The 18308-nt window shown below is 45.8% G+C and overlaps 1 long non-coding RNA gene across 1 annotated transcript; it reads left to right on the top strand.

The window, feature by feature from the left end:
- Positions 1-9604: 9604 nt before the first annotated feature.
- LOC114840704 lies at positions 9605-18099 on the top strand. The gene is made up of 3 exons (XR_003782809.1): positions 9605-10204; positions 17792-17886; positions 18060-18099. It is a non-coding gene; the product is annotated as an uncharacterized LOC114840704 (long non-coding RNA).
- The last annotated feature ends 209 nt before the right edge of the window (positions 18100-18308 follow it).

Here is an 18308-nt window from a genome sequence, read left to right as displayed (position 1 = left end):
GAGTGTTTTTGATCACTTTCTGCTCAGACACCCCCCCCCCCCCCCAAAAAAAAACACACACACACCCCAAACACACACACACACACCCCAAACACAAAACATACATATATATATATATATATATATATACAGTATCTCACAAAATCTACTGCTGAGGGTGGAGGAGGCTCCTGAGGTTGTAGGAGACAGCTGAGGGTATAAGAGACAGCAGATGTTTCCCCTGTCTGCTTTCATGGAAAACCCTGTTATGTTGCACGCATACGTACGCTAGCAGAGGGAAGAAGTGGATGTATTTGAAGGTCAGTTTAAATAAAAAATACAGCCAGTATGACAGTCAGTGTGCACACTGGATAAATGCAGAGCTCTAATGTCAGCACTCTGAGGCTGATTGATTGACTTGTTAGATGTCATGAGCAGGCTGGGAAGAAAAAGAGAGAGATGGAGAGAAGGATATGGCCACTATACCCAAACACACACAGCTGGGCAGGCAGGCAGGCAGGCAACTCTGGCCTGGTTCTGGTCAGTTGCCCAACGGCAGGAGGGAGCGGGAGTCAGCTGTCAGCCTGTGACGGATTGATACAGACACCCCCACCCCTGCCCCAGTCTCACCCCTCCCTCCCTCTCTCCCCCATCCCCCACTCCAGCAGCTAGCCAGCTTGCCCATGCCTGGTGGGCATGTTTGGGACTGGATGGTTTGAGCAGGGGTGACTGTTGCCTGTATTAGAAAATAGCATCCTGTCACCCTTACTCAGCCAGGCAGCTTTGTTCATATCTGTTAGCAATGCTTTCTCTATCACTTCATCTAAAATGATGACAGCAATGTGGTGGTCTGTCTCGGCATGGTACCCTGCTCTATGTACACTGGATGGCTTAGTCCCTACAAGGCTAAACTAAAGCACAAATGTGTGTTTTTTGATCAAATACTCCCACAAAGGTTTCATACAGAAGGATAATGATATTTGAAAAAGACAGTTGCAAGGAGATGTGTGAATACTATGCATGGTCTTACTTCCCTCCCACCTCTGACCAGTGTGAGCTGTAATTGAAGGAGCAGTCTTCACACGGCCCACAGGCGTAGAGGGGACATTGTGTTCGCTGTGGCGGGAAATTAACCTCTCTGCTTGTTCTTAAAGCTGAAGTTGGTGTTCAAGATTCTTTCGGGGCTATTTGAGCCCACTCTTTTTCTTGAGGCTGAAATCTGTTAAGCTGACGTTTACAGCCCTTGTGGTAATATTCCCAGGATTCTTCAAGTGTTTGTTGTCATCCAATGAGAGTTGAATGGTGTACACTTAATAAATACTCACATCTCCCCTCTTTCATTTCAGTCCTTCTCATCACTACCCAACTGCTGCATTTCTCCTTCACCTGTACTCCCATTTGGTCAGTTGGTTAGTTGGTCAGTTTTTTAAGGGGTTAGTTAGTTGGTCAATTGGTCAGTCCTTTAGTCAGTTGGTTACTTAGTCAGTCAATTAATTTGTCAATCAGTTATTTGGTCAGCCAGTTAGTCAATCGATAGTGAGCCACTTGGTTAGTTGGCCAGTCAGTTAGTTGATCAGTTGGTCAGTCATTTAGTTAGCCAGTTAGTTGGTCATTCATTTAGTTGGTCACATAGATGGTCAGTTGGTGAGTTTGTTTAGTTAGTCAATCAATAATATAAAGCAATTTATTCAGTGAGCCAGTCTGCCACTCTAGTGTGCCAGGTGAAGCTTATCTGTTTCTCATGTAAATAAGTGTAGGGAGATAGAGGACGAGAGTCAGGTTGGTGCAGATGTACTCTTTGGGACAACAGGAAGTGACACTGTCACTGTGGTAGGTAGTGAGTGGGGGATTTGTGTTGCCTGGAGAGAGAGAAACAGACACTCAAAAAGAGGGAGAGGGTGAGTAAGAGGGTGATGAAGAGAAGAGGAGACAGAGGGGCGAATGAATAGGCAGAAAAAGTGGGAGAGAGAGTGGTATTTGGGCTGAGATGGAGGAGCGCATGCTTCATTAAGTGAGGAAGTAATCCTGGCTAATTAAGCCTCTCCATGACAGCACTGTCAGGGATGACTGATCCTTCAAATGGTACCCCCCTCTCCTGACTGACAGCCAGCCAGCGTACACACACTCACTGCTTTGAACGTGAGAACTTTCTTACATATTCCTGCTCTTTTTTCTGCCTTCTGTACCTCTGCTCCATGCATGCCTCTAATCATCAATTCAAGGTGTTTTTCTTTGTTTTTGAGTTCTATTATCATTTTGTTTTTGTGAGAGCAATGGAAGTTTTTCTGTTCTTGTGTGTGTGTGTGTGTGTGTGTGTGTGTGTGTGTGTGTACGTTCAAACTACCTGGACTGAATACTGGAGGAAAATCAGAGTGACTGGAGAGTGCAGTCAATTGATTACTTGACTAATTAATCAAGTATATTGGCTACATGTGGATACAGAACTATTGAGTTGAGGTCTGGTGGAGAGCCCTTTATGAGGACCTAATGATTCCTCTAGCCTGTAGGGTCACAACCTTTCCTGTATGTCCTTTAGCATCTAGTCCTGGGTGGTCATCCATATTACCAGGCTGTACAGGGACATGTTTATAGAAGGTTAAGGCTGGGGTAGGTGTCTATATTACCAGGCTGTACAGGGACATGTTTATAGAAGGTTAAGGCTGGGGTAGGTGTCTATATTACCAGGCTGAACAGGGACATGTTTATAGAAGGTTAAGGCTGGGGTGGGTGTCTATATTACCAGCTTTAAGGGACATATTTATAGAAGGTTAAGGCTGGGGTAGGTGTCTACTGTATATTACCAGGCTGTAGAGGGCATGTTAATAGACTTTTAAGACTGGGGTAGGTGTGTCCATAATCTCATCTGACTTGTGCATGCAATGGGTTTAACCAACCAATCAAATGGTTTTGAATAGGTTGGATAGTGTGATGTATTACAATAAACAACACACTTGTTCCAGATACGTTGCTTGTGCTAATTAGGTAGAGTTCTCGGGAGGATTACGTGGCCTCAGCTCCACCATTCACTGAGGAGCCACATTCACCGTTTCCTAAAACAGTCAGGCCTGTGGACATGGAGCAGGAACCTGATCTGGAACCAGAGAGGCCCAGAGGATGACCCAAATCAGGCTGTCACCGAGAAGCAGTGGCCTGGCATCCCAAACCCTGCCATAAACATGCCTATAAAAGTCATCTTCGCATTGCTGGGGGGCGGCTCAGTACCAAGCAGAGTCTCCCCTGATGTTCAGGTGGGTGCAGCGATGGCAGGAAAGCTGGGGCATGGCATTCTGCCGGAGTGTTTACATGTGTAGAGAGAGAGACACCTAGGAAGAGTGTGATGTATAGAAGGGCACTGTGTGTCAGTGATAAAAAATTTTTTAATAATACAACAATAAATAATAATACAATCTGGCCCCCTCTGTCATGTAGGTGTACATGCCATTGGTCTATGTTGTTTATACGCTTCTCTGTTTGTACAGTTCCTGTTTGGGTGAGCAGTGATACGGTCCAGAGTGTCATAATGCTTGTCAGGGTGGTGTTCTGTGCAGGAGTATGTTGTCTATACGTTCTGTATGTGGAGGAGTGACAGACACACGGTGGGTATGTGTGACACTGTGTACATGTGTGTCTGACCCTGTGTTTTTATCCTTTACTCAGCTCCTTAGGGAGTTTTTAATGGGTGGCTGCATTAACACAGCCAGGCTCTAATAGCCCCTTTCATTTTTCTTCTGGAGAGCCAGCGACTCCTGAATCTGATGATTTAACAGCGAGACGCCTCTCCATCACATGCTGGGGGGGGGGCGGAAGTGGTCACTGGCCTCCCAGTCCACTGCCACTCTTTCAGCTGATCCGAGACACCCAAAAGTTTAAGGGACCAAGAGCAGAAAAAGAGGTACAGGTCTTCACGAACCCCTCCTCGGCTGTGCTTCTCAAGCCTCTACTTGGGGAGTGCAAGACCTTCCACAATGATGTTGTAGCCATGAATGAGCTCACATGGTTAATATAACCAAGGGCCTGGTGAAGCACACCAGTTGTGTCAGGTGTGCTAATGGTATGCTAGTGGTGTGCTAGTGGTGTGCTAGTTGTGTGCTAATGGTGTGCTAGTTGTGTGCTAGTGGTGTGCTAGTTGTGTGCTAGTGGTGTGCTAGTTGTTGAGTAGTGAAAATACATGGACCATTTTGAGCAAAACACAAAACATTTTTCAACAAAAACGGGTTTGCCAGGAAATGGGCTCACTGCTGTAGTGAATAAAGACTGTCTTTCTCTCACATTCAAAGTCAATGTCAAAAGTCAAAGTATTTTATTTGTCAAGTGCACTGAATAACATGTGTCATTCAGAATGATGAAATTCCTGTGACACGGCACGTGACATCTACGTAGTAATTAAGAAATATATAAAACAAAATATACATAACAACAGTGACAAGAAGCAATTTCAAATAATGTAGAAATCAATACTATAAGTTCTCTTTCTCTTCCCTGTAAGCTCTGTGGTCCCAGAGGGCGGCTGGACTGGTGTTAAAGCATTAAGACCCAGGCCGTTAAAGTTTACACCAGGTCATAAACAGAACTCACTGTGGCCAGCTCACTAAAGATAATGCTAAACACACTGTGATTACAGTGTAGGTCAGTGGAGCCACATTCACCCTGATAATGCTAAACACACTGTGATTACAGTGTAGGTCAGTGGAGCCACATTCACCCTGATAATGCTAAACACACTGTGGTTACAGTGTAGGTCAGTGGAGCCACATTCACCCTGATAATGCTAAACACACTGTGATTACAGTGTAGGTCAGTGGAGCCACATTCACCCTGATAATGCTAAACACACTGTGATTACAGTGTAGGTCAGTGGAGCCACATTCACCCTGATAATGCTAAACACACTGTGATTACAGTGTAGGTCAGTGGAGCCACATTCACTCTGGTAATGCTAAACACACTGTGATTACAGTGTAGGTCAGTGGAGCCACATTCACCCTGATAATGTTAAACACACTGTGATTACAGTGTAGGTCAGTGGAGGCACATTCACTCTGGTAATGCTAAACACACTGTGATTACAGTGTAGGTCAGTGGAGGCACATTCACTCTGGTAATACTAAACACACTGTGATTACAGTGTAGGTCAGTAGAGCCACATTCACTCTGGTAATGCTAAACACACTATGATTACAGTGTAGGTCAGTAGAGCCACATACACTCTGGTAATGCTAAACACACTGTGATTACAGTGTAAGTCAGTAGAGCCACATACACTCTGGTAATGCTAAACACACTGTGATTACATTGTAGGGCAGTAGAGGCACATTCACCCTGATGCTAACCTTTTAAAGTGTGCACATGTTTCTAAATTAGACAAAATATAGGCATAATTGTACAAGAGCATATTATCACCACATTAATTATTAATCTAATGAGGGATATTTATCATGATGCACACTATGCAATGATTGGCTAGTCATGATTATTTTTCTATCCTGAATGAGTTTAGACCACATAGAACCATCCTATGACAGAGCCAGACTCAATTACTCAATGAAGTATAGGTCTGAGTCAATACAGCCCCACTATAATGACTCAATTAAGTATAGGTCTGAGTCAATACAGTGCCACAATAATGACTCAATGAAGTATAGGTCTGAGTCAATACAGCATCACCATAATGACTCAATGAAGTATAGGTCTGAGTCAATACAATCCCACTACAATGACTCAATGAAGTATAGGTCTTAGTCAATACAGCATCACTATGATGTCTCAATAAAGTATAGGTCTGAATCAATACAGTATCACTATAATGACTCAATGAAGTATAGGTCTGAGTCAATACAATCCCACTATAATGACTCAATGAAGTATAGGTCTGAGTCAATACAATCCCACTATAATGACTCAATGAAGTATAGGTCTTAGTCAATACAGCATCACTATAATGTCTCAATGAAGTATAGGTCTGAGTCAATACAGTATCACTATAATGACTCAATGAAGTATAGGTCTAAGCCCATACAGTATCACTATAATGACTTGATGAAGTATAGGTCTCAGTCAATACAGTATCACCATAATGACTCGATTAAGTACACAGCTCCGGAAATAATTAAGAGACCACTGCACCTTTTTCTTTCCTTTCCAAAAAAGGAAGGTTTTGAGTGACGAACAGAAGGGTTAAAATCAAGAGACCACTTTTTGGGAAAGGAAATAAAAATGCAGTGGTCTCTTAATTTTTTCCAGAGCTTTAGTACAGGAGGAGAACAGGTTACCTGATGATACTACAGCTTAGTACCGGAGGAGAACAGGCTACCTGATGGTACTACAGCATAGTACTGGAGGAGAACAGGTTACCTGATGATACTACAGCTTAGTACTGGAGGAGAACAGGTCACCTGATGATACTACAGCTTAGTACTGGAGGAGAACAGGTTACCTGATGATACTACAGCTTAGTACTGGAGGAGAACAGGCTACCTGATGATACTACAGCTTAGTACTGGAGGAGAACAGGCTACCTGATGATACTACAGCATAGTACTGGAGGAGAACAGGCTACCTGATGATACTACAGCTTAGTACTGGAGGAGAACAGGTCACCTGATGATACTACAGCATAGTACTGGAGGAGAACAGGCTACCTGATGATACTACAGCTTAGTACTGGAGGAGAACAGGCTACCTGATGATACTACAGCATAGTACTGGAGGAGAAAATGTACTTGATTCAGTATTATACCGTGTCTTCAGCTCCCCTGTGAGGCAGCCATGTGTGGTGTGTGTGAGCGTGAGAGAGAGACATACTGTGTGCGTGAGCTCACAGGGCCATATTTAAACTCCAGTCACAAGACCCCAGTGTTGGGTTAGCATAGAGATGAGCTCCTGATCCCAGAATAGCCCCTTGGAGCCCAGCGGCCCCCAGCCCTGGCCGGCACTGACCCTGGCCCCAGTTCCAGTTGGCAGCCACTCAGTTGTTGGGTCAGACGTTATTCCTGGGCCGGAGAGGGACAGGTCGGGGGGGAACAAGGTGATGCAATATAGCCCATTTTACCAGTGACAACTGCACTCCACTTTGGCATGCCCCTTATAAGGGGAAAGAGAAGAGGGGATGCACTGTTCGTCTAGACTGTTTCTCTACCTATTTTTATTGCTATTACTCTGTTCTTCTTCCTCTCTTCATGTACCTATCTGCCAGTCCCTCCAAAACGTGACCATCTTCAATGAGCACCTGACCCACAAGCCCTACATCCCCATCCAGTATTCTAGTCAGATTCCACCAGCTGCCCCGTCTGGGCTGTTCTAGAGATCTTTCAGGCAGAACCAAAATACCCCATGCAAAGCCTGCTCATAGAAATACCCCTCCCGTGCTAGGATAGCACAAGCCAAGGATAGCTTTCATGGGGAATTAAAAGATGAAAATAGAGGGATTATTCTGGGTATCGAACAGAGGTCAGGAGAAGGTGAAGGGGTGCGCAAAGGTGGTTACAGGAGCCGTCCAGCCAATCAGGGGACAGAGGAGGTGCGGAATGGTGCACAGTTGGTGCCCTTGATAAAGAACGTGTTTGTGTTAACAGTCAGCTGAGGTTCTGCGAAGAGAGAGAAACTAAGACAGACTGGGGTGTGCGTGTGTGTTTGTGTGTCCGTGTGTGTTTGTGCGTGAGCATCTGTCCATCCCTGTTTTACCATTCTTGTGAGGACCAAAGATCCTCACACAAATAGTACAAAAAAAGATAAATAACGCAGGATATTTGAATGTTCCCCCATGAGGTAAAACTTATCTGGTGAGAATTAATGTTGAGGGTTACGTTTGCGGTGAAGAGTTAAAGTCAGGCTTTGGGCAAACTGTTGTCTAGATTATTCTTTTTTTTCACAGGGATAGTAAAACCTAAAATGTGTGTGTGTGTGTGGAGAGTGAGAGACTGTGGAGATGGTGTGTGACTCCGTTGTGGGATGGTGTGTGTGGAGTGGTTTGGGAGTGTTATATGGTGTTATTCATTTCAGCACCTCACTCCCAGGTGGTGACAGTGCTGTGCTAATGTGTGTGGTAATAGCCAATTGATTTTGTTCTCATTTTTTGGTGGCGGCAAGACATAAATCAAAGCTTCTGTCAGGACCTTGGTATAGTGCACTGGTTGTCTGTGTGTGCTATTTTGTATGTGTGTGTGTGTGTGTGTGCTCTTGGGGTGGAGGGTTATGTTTGGACTGGGAGTGTGTCAACAATTAATCCACACTGTGATCTCAAAGCCACAGCTTTCCTGACCTCTAGTCACAATCAAATTGGGAGTTCAGCGTCACTGGGGGACATCAAATCAGCGGCTCCAACAGACACAAAGCCAGCATATATGATTCCTTACAGCTTTAATGGGACCGTAGGTTTATTGTATCTTAACAATAAACAATGAAGAACTGGTTTAACAATCCTCTGTGGTGTTTTATATCAAACAAAATAGGCTTTACCGAGATAAAAAAATAAAGATAGCAAGATAGAGACGTTGTTTCTAAGAACAAAGGTATGTAGCCACAGTTTAGTCCTACGCTGACTTAAAAGGAAACATTAACGCTGTGATCTCCAGGACAGCTGCGCCTCATAGACACACGGACAGACAGAAAGAGAAGGAGAATTGTAGAGGACACAGATGTGAGCAACACTGGGACCATGTTAATCCTCTTAATTCAATTATGGTAAACAGGGACGGGGCTTCCTTCTAAACAAAACACAATAAGCAGGAGTACTGCAGGCAATTGAGGGGTAGCCTCTGATGTAGAGAGGCCGGACAGCGGGGGGCCTGGCAGGGTCCGAGTCTCCACTGGGATACCCCTCACCCCCCTACTGGGCACCCCTTCCTACCCCCCCCGCGCTCCCCCAGGCTTCTCCTTCTCCTCGCCTGCATTGCCCCTGGGGATGGGGTGTCAGCCATGGACAATGGCCCCAAGACAATGGGCCCGAAACCCCACACACAGCGTGTCTACTGTGTCCAGCTGTGGCCATTCCAACACAGCTCTCGTGTGAGGCAGGGAGAGGTGGGGGAAGAGAGCGGGGAGAGCGGGGGGGTTTGTCGGTTATAACGCTGAGGGCCTGGGCCTCTAATGTTAAATGTCGGTCTGCCAAAGTGCTTTGGGGCCTGCCTAGCTCACTTCTGCAGAAAAAGAGTCCATGCGTCTGTAACCTGCTAACCTTGGCCAGACTGACACCGGCACCTCCTCTCCTCTATGAAAGAGAATGTCTGTTCCTGGAGATGAACGCAGGACATAGTGGGGGCGGGGGGGGGGGGGGGGGGGGGGAGTATGTTTTTGAAGCAGTTAGACAATCTGTTTGGATTAGGAGGACTGCTGGGGAGACATGGAAATGATGGGCAGCTGGGACGAGGGGAGGAGAGGAAGAGGACACGGAGGGGGGGGGGGGCTATACTGGGGAGAGAAAGGTGGTGGTGTAGGGGTTGAGGAGAGGGGAGGGAGAGGAGAGGGAGAGGGGTCATAGACTGGAATTTCAGGATCTAAAGCTCTCTCAGCTTGATGATTTCCAGATGTTGCAGCATCTCGTCCGTCCCCCCCCCTCCCTCCCGCCCGGGCTCCTCTGGTGAAATGAATACACAGGAGCCCAGCCATGCGGGGCTGGTGGGTCAGTGCCAGTTAGGAGGCCCGGCCTCCCGTGGTCCGGGGGAAATGGAAGGTGAGTCTTCCTCCACAACAACCACACGCCCCGCCGACTGGGGAGACCGGCCAGCCATGTTTGCTTACGTCTAATCTGTTTTGGCAACCCGTGTGCATTTGCGCGTGCATGTGCGCGTGCGCGTGCGTGCATTTGAGTGTGTGTGATTCTTTATCTCTGTCCCAGGAGTCTCTACGGTGTAGAACATGTGTTCTGTGTCCATCGCCACCCCACGCTGCTGCATGTGTTTCAGTCTGGCTTCCTGCAGGTGTCTGCTCAGACTGCAGTCAGTGCCGAAATGCAGGCGCTGGTAAATTTACAGCCCCTGGCTGCAGCTGGTCATGTTTCAGAATCATGGCGTGTTCTCGTCTACCTGTCTGCTAAAGCGCTTCCACCCTTCCACATGGCCGAGTTCCCGCACCGGACAGGTTGCTGCAGTATATTAGCGAGTTGTTGACTGGCCGGTGAAGAGCACATTTGTCAACATATTAGAGTGTGTCAACACTTGAACATCAGACCGTCAGGCCACCCAGCCAATCCTCCGACACAGACTGACATCAGGCTTCAGTGCATTAAACGGTAAGGAACCTACGCATATAATATCTGTAATATGTGTGTGTGTGTGTGTGTTTGATTTTGGTGTAATGATGTGTGTGGTGAGGGCTAAGGTTTTCCATGGTATTGACATGACGTACAGACAGTATGAGGGCACCCATTGCCTCCAGTGTCACCAACTACACTCTCACCTCCGTGGGTTTTTAACATGGCCTCTGCCCGGGGGTGTGGTTAGGCAGCGGTGCGGGTTCATGAAACAGAACTCCAATGCTGACACATTGGGTTAGGGACCATGGGCCTAACAGGAACTGTGGAACCTCTTAACCACTGTTTTAGATTTCGACTCAAAAAGGCAAAAGTTCAACATGTCCTCCACCCTTATTTTGCTCTACTGGTCAGTTCCTTTGAGGATAATTGTAACCATCCATTGGTGAATTTAGTGGGTTCCAGGGATCAACAGAACTGAAGTCATATTAGATCACTTAGAGTGCCTGAAATCCTCTCAGCTTAGAGGTGTATTAAATGGGGAGCTGAAACTCCCCCACCATTCTGATCTTATACATCTGAAGCCATAGCTGGTTGGCTCACAATCACACTCCTCTGCTAAGCTCCAAGTCAGTGAGGGGTTTGAGGTGGCTGTTGTTTCATGTTACAACACACACTCACGAACACGCACACACACACACGCGGTCTTGTCTAGCCCCAGGATTTTCCTCTATCCTTCCCCTTGCCTTTAAAACACTGGGCCACACGAAAATAATATTTCACAGAAGCCTCGGTTTAATTTGTGGTCACGGTTGCCAGATAAGGAGAGAGACATTCTATCCCCTCAGAGATGAGTGGATGTTTTTTTCGGAGGGGTGGGGTTTGGGGGGGCGGGTGGATATTTTTGGAGCATCTCGTGGCTGTCACTGGAGAGCTGGGAGGAGATGTTTAAGAATGGGGGGCTGAGGCAGGGATTCCACAGCTGGCTCATGTCACTCCTTGACCCCATACGCCAGCCAGCGCCCCCACAAAATCCCAGTCTAGACTGGCTGTGTACGGCTTCACGGGCAGAACCGGCAGACGGACCATAAACAAAGCTGTAACTTTCTCTGCGCTCCTGGACCTCAGCAAAGTGCCCAGTTCAAGAGGCTCCCGCCACACTGTGTTGACTCTGAACTCTGGGAAGACAGGGTGTCTATTAAACCCATTAATAAGTAAAGCAAGGCAATAGCGCCACCAAAGAAATAGATATCCCACTATTACTTATTTAAATGCTCAGCTGAATTATTTAATGTTTATTCCAAATGATCTTGTTTTTGAAGTCTACACTTTCAGAGAGGGTTGCCCATGTGGTGCTAACAGTATGATGTATTGATGTAGCCGATAGTCAAGACCAGCCCGGCTGTGAGTTCAGGGGGCCCCGGGATGTGTGAAGGTATGTATAAAAATGATGGTGCCGGGCAAGGCCACGGTGATCCTGTTGCTGATAGCTGCACCACAGTCAACGGCCAAGCAATCAGAAACATGCTGTCTCTCTCACGCTCTTTCTCTCCCTCTTCTCTCTCTCCCTCTTCTCTCTCTCCGTCTTCTCTCTCCCTCTCCTGCTGTCTCCCTTGCTTAGACACAGAGTCCAGGGAGAGAGATAAATTAGAGGCCTAGTGGCTTTTTGAAGTCTGTTCGGATCAACACCAATAAACGCTAGCCATGGCCCGCCTCCGTGGTCCTAAATTAAGTCATTATTACCCCTGGCGTGACTTGGCCGTGTGGGCCGTTACTACAGAAGGCTTGGCCGGGCTGGGAGGGTCTGGAGCCTGTGGTCTCTGCCTGCCGGGAGAAGAGAAACACTGACAACATGCTGAACATATGTCCACTGTCACTCATGAAATAAAGACCTCTGCTATGTCCAGCTAGAATGATTTACGTCGCAGCGATACCATACGACGACTGCCAAGTAAAAGGGTTTGTGTGACCTCTTAATATAAGGGTCGCTAAACTTTATGGTGGATACAAATTAAGTATTCATAAATTAAGTCATCCAAAAGGACGCTCAGTGGCGATCCAGCTAGGGTCCGGTTTAAAAGCGTTTCAGCATCGTGTGAAGTGATCTCAGTAAATCACAAACCACCTACCTGACCTGAGCACCACCCGGTTAAAAAGAAAACACTCCAAAACCGGAGAGAAAAGCTCTTTCAAAGAGCAGTCGAGTGAGAGGATGAAGTGGCCAGACCGCTCTCTCATCAAACACTCTTTAAAGTTGTGCCAAGGCCTTTTCCATTACTACTGCTGGGTCTCTGCATCCAGGCAGAGAGGAGCCACCCTCCTGCCTGGTCTGGTCCAGGCGTTGCGGCAGGGAGATTGTATAACTCAAGTGTGTAAAACACTATTTTACAGCATTGTAAAGATTTACTATTGGAGTAAATAACAGTGGGAGAACAGGGCTTTTAAAAAAGAGCCCAGTTGATGACAGAGAAGGGGGTCAGGAAGTGTGTGATGCCTCTCACAGGTGGACCAAGCAGTGACGGGGATACAGAAACCCTTTTCCATGACCCACTGCTCACTGTGTCATAGGTGTTGGGTCTTTGTTCCTAAGGAGAAGGCAAAAAGCGAGACAATCAAATGATAGAAAGTCTTGGGCTGGATGTCAAGATGGTAAGAAGGAGGATTGTTTTTTCATTAGTCAGAATAAAGTATAATGTTTTCATTAGTTAGTGCATAGTATAGTGTTCGGTTTTTATTTGTTTCTGTGTTTTCATTACTTACTGTCATGTATAACTTTGATATTGTTTGGGTTCTAATCTTGCCACAGTGATCGTCCTTGTATCGATCCTTGTATCCAATTATTGCATCCATTTTTTTCTCCAAGAATGTCTTTTGGAGTCAATATATTATAAGGACAACTCCTATGTGTCATAATTAAAAATGAATCATGTTGGAGGTACAGTATGAGGTGTAAAAAGATAGGCTTGTAAAGCCTATCACACACACACACACACACACACACAAAGCGAGGAATTGCATGTCACCTGAAGATACTTGTATACACATGTGCACACAGGCAGACTCAACACAGAAAAGCCTACATTAAATAAATTCGGAACACTTTCAAAGCAGCGTTTGTACACACACACACACACACACACACACCCATGCTATGACAGGTGAAAGAGATATACTGTACCTTACATGTATACCACTGCCTATATGAACTTGTGTATGTCCTGGCATTAATTACAATGTCACTAGCTAACCGCGGCAACAAAGACACCACTATGGTAGCTAGCTGTATTGCATGTAAAAAAAACACTTCCAGTCCTCATGGTTAGGGTGTGGAAGAAACTTGTGGAAGAACTCCTGGTTCATACAGGCAACTCCCGGTTCATACAGACAACAGATTCCTTTGGAGCTGCGCCTTCTACTGCATAGAAAAAATATCTGTATGTGTTTACACTCGTTCGGTCGACTTGGTCGGTCATCTCCACCAGCCTACTCAGCGTGTATACTGACGCTACTTCTATATGTGTATATGAACACCTATATAGAGGAATACCCGTTTGTATAGGCGGAGGTATGCACGTTAGGTAGTTCATATCTCTTATTAAAGTCCTCTTTCAACTGCCACACACACACACACACACACACACAAACTCTCCCTCAAACACGTTCACACATAGACACTCAGGCCTCATGAGCAATAAATCGCAGAGCCCATCTAACAAGTTCATTTCCGGAGGCCGGAGAGGATGGGTCTTCTGACTTTGGAGTCAGCAGCCTTGTGACGATCAATGGCAGGAGACGGAGAGCGAAGGGTAGGGAATCGAGCTGAGATACAAAAATCAATCAGCAATTTAATCGCTTCAGGGAGGGGGAGAGAGAGAGAAAGGGAGGACAGGAGAATTCCAGCGCTTTTTTTCTTAAAAAAGCACCACTTTGATTTAACCCTTTGACATGTAGTACACATCTCTCATTTTTATTGAAGATTTCTATATGACGGTTGAGGCTCCTATGAGACTGGATCTACTTTCAGATAGGGCCTTAGTCATTTAAAGGAACTGGACAAAAATGCTGCAAAAAAGTCACAGGAGAAGAGACAAAAGAGGAGCAGTTAGAGACCTAGTTGAGGTACTGCACAAAAGCACTGCCATTATCTTTTTTACAAAGTTCAGTGAAAGGGAAACATTTTGAATATTCACCACCTTAAGTATGAATGTGTTTTCTCTGGGATGGGTGGCTATACAATGAGTAATCATAATCTATAGTGCAGGTCCTTTCACCCAACGATGCAGATGGGAGAATCCCACTCCGCTGTCAGTGCGCCTGGCCCAGTCAGAGGTCCAGGTCAGGATGCTGCTGATGGCTTCAACGCTCAATCAAGAAAAAAAAGAATTGTTGAGGAAATGGTTGATTTGGGGCCAGGCGTTGAGGAGGAGCTCATTCAGGTCAATGTCCGAGGCTTGGAATTGACACTATTGAACCAGTAAGCCTTCCGCTAATAAAATGACTGACAGCCTCTGGCCGCAGAATCGAAGATATGGATTGCTGGAGGGGAAAAAAGCCAGCCAAAGAAAGGAAAACATAGATGCTGGTCCTCACATCGGCTTTGCAGGAGGAAAGGAGTTCACAGAAAATGAGGGAATTAATTGAAAGCTGCTAGTCTTTGTGTGAATTCTAGGCAGAGAGATGGAGTGCATGTATGTGCCGAGCAACTGTCTCTGTTGATGATGGGTCTGTGTGTTCACGGGATCAGTTTGTCCTTACGTGGAACAGCTCCGTCTGTTTTCGTGAGTGTATCTCCCTATTGATAGTTTTAGGGGCTCCGTGGTGTGTATGTGTCTGTGTATATGTGTGTGTGTGTGTGTGTGTGGCAGATTAGTGGGGCGGAACAGTCTGATTCCTGCAGAACTCAGGCTTTGCTGAAACTTAGCAACAGGAGCCAAGGGCCTCCCTCCCCAGAGAGCCTTACTGCATAGACACATTTATTACTAGCCCAGAATCTTGGGCTGGATTAAAAATTCATGCTGTTTACAACAACAAAAGCCCCCCCCCCCCATTAAAGAATATGAGCTCTTCTGAACAATGGCTCCACCAAACCGTGAGCAGATCACTGACATCTCAAAGGAGAGTGTTGGGTGCATGTGTGTGTGTGTGTGTGTGTACACATCGCCACTATCTGTTAACGTTGTGCTTTTTCAGTAGATACACTATCATAGCCAGTGCTGATATAAATAGTGATATTATTTTCTGCAGCAGCCTCAGAAATCAGCCTGAGGGCATCTGAATAAGGACAGAATTTCTTCAAAGTCATGCTGTTTTCAGCCATAATGTACGTTTGCATTTGTAATGCTACCTACTGTATGTGCTTAGGACCGCAGGTGTCTCTGAGTTACACTCTCTGTGCTCGTCTTCCATTGGTTGTCTTCGGTCAGAACACTGACAGATAGATGCTGGTGGGGCAGTGCTGAGTCGCTGGCTGTGGGACAGTGCTCATGAGCTCTATTCAGTGTTAATTAGCACACTCCACAGCGATCATTATATCAGGTTCCCGTGGTGACGTCTGATTGCATTGTCCCTGTGGGTAGCTGAAGCGTTAGAGATGGGGGACCTCTACACACACACACACACATATTTATATACACTCACCTAAAGGATTATTAGGAACACCATACTAATACTGTGTTTGACCCCCTTTCGCCTTCAGAACTGCCTTAATTCTACGTGGATTGATTCAACAAGGTGCTGAAAGCATACATAGAAATGTTGGCCCATATTGATAGGATAGCAACTTGCAGTTGATGGAGATTTGTGGGATGCACATCCAGTGCACGAAGCTCCCGTTCCACCATATCCCAAATATGCTCTATTGGGTTGAGATCTGGTGACTGTGGGGGCCATTTCAGTACAGTGAACTCATTGTCATGTTCAAGAAACCAATTTGACATGATTCGAGCTTTGTGACATGGTGCATTATCCTGCTGGAAGTAGCCATCAGAAGATGGGTACATGGTGGTCATAAAGGGATGGACATGGTCAGAAACAATGCTCAGGTAGGCCGTGGCATTTAAACGATGCCCAATTGGTACTAAGGGGCCTAAAGTGTGCCAAGAAAACATCCCCCACACCATTACACCACCACCACCAGCCTGCACAGTGGCATGATGGATCCATGTTCTCATTCTGTTTACGCCAAATTCTGAGTGGTACCCGGTGGGGTCTTCTGCTGTTGTAGCCCATCCGCCTCAAGGTCGGCCCATTCTCCTCTGACCTCTAGCATCAACAAAGCATTTTCACCCACAGGACTGCCTCATACTGGATGTTTTTCCCTTTTCACACCATTCTTTGTAAACCCTAGAAATGGTTGTGCGTGAATATCCCAGTAACTGGCACCAACAACCATGCCACGCTCAAAATTGCTTAAATCACCTTTCTTTCCCATTCTGACATTCAGTTTGGAATTCAGGAGATTGTCTTGACCAGGACCACACCCCTAAATGCATTGAAGCAACTGCCATGTGATTGGTTGATTAGATAATTGCATTAATGAGAAATTGAAATTGTGTTCCTAATAATCCTTTAGGTGAGTGTATATATAAAATGCCTTGTTGATGCTAGAGGTCAGAGGAGAATGGGCTGACTGATTCAAGCTGATAGAAGAGCAACTTTGACTGAAATAACCACTCGTTACAACCGAGGTATGCAGCAATGCATTTGTGAAGCCACAACACGCACAACTTTGAGGCAGAAAGTTTTGAGTGAGGAAAAGAAAGGTTAAAATCAAGAGACCACTGCATATTGAACACTTCTGTTCCCCCTCAAAACTTTCCTTTTCAACTTTTTTGGAAAGGAAAGAAAAAGGTGCAGTGGCCTTTGAATTTTTTTCCGGAGCAGTATATATATATATATATATATATATATATATATATATTTATATATATATACTGTGGTTTGAATTTACACATGTTAGATACATATTGAATGTAAATTCAGAAAACCTACACATTCAAATCAACACAGCTGAAAAAGTGCCTACCATACCGAAATGTACCAGAACAGACGGAAGACAAACACATAAGGAGACAAAGAGGGGCAAAGACAGTCTCACAAAGCCGGCTTCATTGTGCTGCGCACAAAACAGGTGCAATGTCAAGCCACTATGCCAATTATAGATGAGTCTCATCATTCCCTGAAACAGCTCTCTCACGGTCACTGTTTACGGTTGTTTGCTGTTTAGATTACTGTGACGTGGTGGGGGTCGGAGAGCATGTGTGCCCAGGTCAGAGAAATCCCCTGTGTGTGCCCAGCCCTGACCTCTCACCTCTGTTCTCCTATAGCAACCGGTGGGGACTGAAGGGACATTGTTGTACTATCATGTCCTGATGTGTTTGTGGTCTGTGTGTGGTTCTAGATTCAACCTATATTCTATTTTATTAGGTGAATATTTGACCTTTTATAGTTATTTATTGTCAGGATGTCTGTTTATTTATTTATTTTATTTTTATTCAAGACCTATTGAGACCAAGGCCTCTTTCATGGGAACCCTGCATGAATGTAAAAATGTAAGCATTAAAACATTATGCAAAAAACATATACAATAGTGCAATCAATACAAAGTGCATATCCATTCTTCAACAGTGAGGTCCTGCAATAACAACTTGAACTTGAAACGGCAAGGTGGGCATCTGACTAGTGTCCAAAAAGTCCCTGCTTCTAATCCCACTACAGCCAAGGTGAAAGCTATGTTGTTCTGTCCCTGAGCAGGAAAGTTAACCCTAACTACTACTGTTCCCCTCGTATGTCACACCCTGATGTGTTTCACCTGTTGTTTTGTCCCCGCCCCTCACCAGGTGTTCCCGGTTCCCTATTAGCCCCGTGTATTTAAACCCTGTTCTCTGTTTGGCAGTTGCCAGATCGTCTTGTCCCGTACAGTCGTTTCCAGCGGTCTATGTGTTCATCAGCCAGTCTACCTGTCCTTCTATTCCCCGGTTACGACCCTTGCCTGTTTTCCGGATTACGAGCCTGCCTGCCCTCTCCTGTACCTTCGACCATCCGAACGCCCGAGAACGAACACTGCCTGTCCCTCACCACGAGCCTGCCTGCCCTATCCTGTACCTTCGACCATCTGACCGCCCGACAACAAACCCTGCCTGTC

Source organism: Esox lucius, chromosome 13, assembly GCF_011004845.1.
Source record: "Esox lucius isolate fEsoLuc1 chromosome 13, fEsoLuc1.pri, whole genome shotgun sequence".
NCBI classification, from domain to species: Eukaryota; Metazoa; Chordata; class Actinopteri; order Esociformes; family Esocidae; genus Esox; species Esox lucius.
This window is presented reverse-complemented; position numbering and strand designations above follow the sequence as displayed.